This window comes from Macaca fascicularis, chromosome 2 (genome assembly GCF_037993035.2).
Source record: "Macaca fascicularis isolate 582-1 chromosome 2, T2T-MFA8v1.1".
Taxonomy (NCBI): Eukaryota; Metazoa; Chordata; class Mammalia; order Primates; family Cercopithecidae; genus Macaca; species Macaca fascicularis.
The window spans coordinates 131,734,861-131,739,189 of NC_088376.1; the positions used below are offsets into that span (position 1 = coordinate 131,734,861).

A 4,329-nucleotide genomic window follows, 5' to 3' on the forward strand; every position below is an offset into this window, starting at 1 on the left:
TTCAGCCAAGTTCAAAGGACCCCCTGAATTTATGCATGGACCCAGGTCATAGACCCCTGAATTAGAATGCTATTGCAATATTCCAGGTAGATGTTTCATAACTTAGATTATGGTAGGCTTACTGGGATTTAGGGAGCAGTGAGTGAAATCCAATTCATTCTAATGTACAGTGGCTACTTTTTCAAAAATCAAATTCCCAAGGCATGGATTCTGTGTCCAAATTCTATTTAGTCCTGAAGAACCTTATGTAATGTAATTATATATTATATTATATATAGCATATATTATATGTAATATAATTATATATTATATTATATAGTATATATTATATGTAATACAACATATATAATTATATAATTTATATATAAAATATAATTTTATATATATGTATATTTAGTAGTGGTCTTGTGACTTAATTGAAAGCTAGGTAGCATTTTGTTTTTCTACCACTATCCCTACGATGCCTGGAACAGTTGTTATACTGTTTTAAAGTAGAATTTAGACCCTGCTTCCAGTCCTAGCTATGTAACTTTTGAAAACTTGTTTGCCCTTCCTATAAAATGGGGGTAGTAAAATGCATTCTTCAAGACTACCAGTGCATAAATAACTAACAAAATTTAAGTATGATTTGGCCAAGAAGGTTCAGCAGCAGAGTGCTGTAATAGTGATGCAGTTGATTAGTGATGTCTGTTACCGCCATGAGCACCACATATTCCCCATCCTTAAGTTGGACAATTTAGTCTGTTTGGATAGAGGGATGTTAGGAAATGCTGTCTTGAGAGGACTTGCGGAGTAGGTCTGACTCCGACAGGACAAAGGCCCCCTTAAATGTGAAAAAGATAGTGTGAAAGTGAGCTGATAAAACCATTAGCTTGCCCAGAACTTTATTCATATGTTAATCTTGCCTTAAATCTTACATAAAAACATATTGTATCATTATTCTTGATACTAAGCAATCTTGGCTTTATGTTGAGAGAATGTATGTTTATTCCAATTCCCTTACCTCCAAATTTTTGTCCCTGGAGATTAAATGTAACTGGGGAAAGGGGAATTTTCTTTGCTGTCTACTGAGCCACTGGTAATTTTTGTTATAAAATGTCATTCTCTCTACCAACTTTCTACTTGTTACAATTTTAAGAGGGCAAAGGATCCATGCTCAGGAAGGAAAAAAAAAAAAAAAAAAGCCAGGATCTATTGGAAAGCTTGACATACCCTTAACAATAGCACTGCTACCAGATATTAGTACTGTAGTCTATAAATAATTCATTGATCACATGGCTTTGAACAGTTCCATCAAACTCCACTAGAAGAGGTGGCAAATTATTCTTCAACACAATCATTTCTTTTCATCTGTGAAAAATAGTATGCATTAATACCATGGCAAATAAGGATTGAAACTCCAGCCAGGCAATCTGTTAGAAGAATTTTGTTGATCAAAATCTCTGGCATACTTTGTGCAATTGCCTCTCTTGTGCCACCACTGCTTGGAGTCACTGTCCCTGTTAATTTTATTAATTTGTAGGTTTGGCAGTCAACCTCAGAAGTGGTTCTAAAATTCTACATCAGGCTCAGCGAAATGTTTTGGCAAAAACCTAACAAAAGCATAGTTGGAATCAGAGTGTATAGAGGGTCAGCTGTTAGCTGTATGAGATAAAAAGTTATTTTATCCTGTTTGGTTTGGTGTATAAGTATGTCTTTTCAGCTGATCACTATAGAAGTAAAAATTTAATTAGAGAATAGATAAATGGATGGATAGTTAGATAGATGTATGATAGATATTGGATAGAGAAGTGAAGCTTGAAAAGAGAAAATGTTCTATTTATCTTTGAATAACTAACATGAAAATGCAGCATACAAAATATCTCTAAATATATCTTAGTCTATTGGTCTCACTTTCCATGTAAATGTGATGAGTGAAGTTAGAGCAAAGTTCAGGAAGATGAGATGAACAAAAAGGATTTCCTCCTGAGTCTTATCCAAACAACTACACGGTTAGACACTAAATCAATGGTAGCACTTTGTATAGGCTGAAGGTTTTCAACTTAGCATGATGGGAATGAACTAAAAGAAGCTGAAAAGTAACTGGAACTAAGAATTCACCACTCTCTCTCCTAAGTGTGTGCCTGTACACAATTCTACTACATTTTCAAGTCAGCTTCCTTTGAGTCAAAAGCCAGTGTGTCTCTTTGCTGCATCTATTACAAGAATGAAAACCATTCTCAGCAATCTGACTGCGGACATTCCAGAAAACATGGACATCACTCTGAAGGGAAGCACAGTTGCTATGAAGGACTTCAGAGAAACCCTGCAGAGGGACTTCAATCACATCAGTGTAGAACTCCATCTCCTCAGAAAGCAAAAGAATAAGCTCCAGGTTGGCAAATAGTGGGGAAATAGAAAGGAACTGGCTACCATTTGCACTATTTGTAGTCAGGTACAAAACATGATCAAGGGTGTTCTACTGGACATTCGTTAAAAGATGACGTCTGTGTATACTCACTCCCCCATCAATGTTGTTATCCAGGAGAATGGGTCTCTTGTTGAAATCCAAAATTTCTTGGGTGAAAAATACATCTGCAGGGTCTGGATGAGGCCAAGTGTTTCTTGTTCAGTACCTCAAGCTCAGAGTTAATCCTTTTTTTTTGAGATGGAGTCTTGCTCTGTCGACCAGGCTGGAGTGCAGTGGTGCGATCTCAGCTCACTGCAAGCTCCACCTCCCGGCTTCACGCCATTCTCCTGCCTCAGTCTCCCAAGTAGCTGGGACTACAGGTGCCTACCACCACGCCAGGCCAATTTTTTGTATTTTTAGTAGAGACGGGGTTTCACCATGTTACCAGGATGGTCTCGATCTCCTGACCTCGTGATCCATCTGCCTCAGCCTTCCAAAGTGCTGGGATTACAGGCATGAGCCACCGCACCCGGCCAGGTGAGTTAATCATTGAAGGAAACATTTATCTTGTTTCAAATTCAACTGCTTTGATTGAACAAATCACAATAGTTAAAAAGGATATCAGAAAATTTGGGGATGATATCTATGTCACTGAAAACAGAACAGTTTTGCAGGCTGGTGAATAAGATCTAAGAGTCGTCCAGCTACAGAAACAAGATAGCAGATAATTCCTAAGACCTATTTGCAATATTTTAATGATGCAATAAAAGGCCTCTATTTATCTTGGGAGTTGGGGGCAGGGAAAGCCAGTATGAGTCCCTTGTCTTCCAGGATCCTAATTATGTTGGATGCAGTATCATATTGCACCTGGACCATTAGACTTAAATGAGAAGGATCCAGGCTATGATCTTGAGTCAGCTATTGTGTAACCTCAAATGAGTCACTCTACCTCTCTTGGCATCCATTGTGTATCCTGAAAATGAGGCAGTTGGATCAGAGAATCTACTGGGTACATTTTAGCTCTGAGAATGGGGTAATATACAAAGAGGAGAAGAGCATGGATTTTCATCAAGCCCTCAACTTAAATAGCTTTGTCTAGGAAGTTCTTAGCTTCTTTAAGCCTCAGTTTTTTTATCTGAAAAATTGAGTTAATTATAGTGTCTAACTTGCAAGGAGATAATTTGGGTAGATCACTTAAATATATCCTAAAAGTTAATATATATCCAATAAATAATAGCTGATATTCTTTGTGTTGCTATTGTTGTTTTGCAGTAATGGCTATGGTTTTAAATGTTTTAAGCCAAAAGATGTTTTGGGGAGAATTTAAGTAGGAGGCCAGTTGCATAGAAAGAAGGCTACGTATTGGTGAACTGAAGGCATGCCACATGGTTGTGTACATGACCTTGGGCCAACTCTATAAATCATGGAATATAGGTAGACCTTATTACTTATTCTTCTTTGTGGTAGTACTTTTTAAGTTTTTAGTAATGGAAGGCAGAGTGATGTTGGAAAAAGAGCAGGAATTAAACATTTTTTTAAAAATCTTATCTTTAGTGACAGAAAGATTTATAAATCACCTAAAAGGTTTTCATTTGTTGAACTTCTTAAAAATGAAAATTACTAATCAGGAACATGTCTACTCTACATGTTCACTTCTCAAATCTATATTCATCCATTTCTGAACTCTTGAAAAATTTTGGGGTAGCAGAATGAGACGGCAGAAGTATCCAAAAATTCCATTGGAATGAGAACATACTATGTGTGGGCTTCAGAGACCTGTGCTAAAGGAAACGTACCCCCAGGCAATCTCATTATTATTTCTGATTTGAGACAACAACCTGAATGTCGTGGATGAGGAAACCAACCTCAGAAAGAGGGGGCAGGCCAAAATTTTCTAAAAATAGGTTATAAATATGAAATGGGTTTCATGAGGCCATGAG

The 4,329-nt window shown here is 37.1% G+C and overlaps 1 pseudogene; it reads left to right on the forward strand.

Moving 5' to 3' along the window:
* Positions 1–2,206: 2,206 nt before the first annotated feature.
* LOC102138218 (large ribosomal subunit protein uL6-like) lies at positions 2,207–3,075 on the forward strand (annotated as a pseudogene).
* Positions 3,076–4,329: the final 1,254 nt, after the last annotated feature.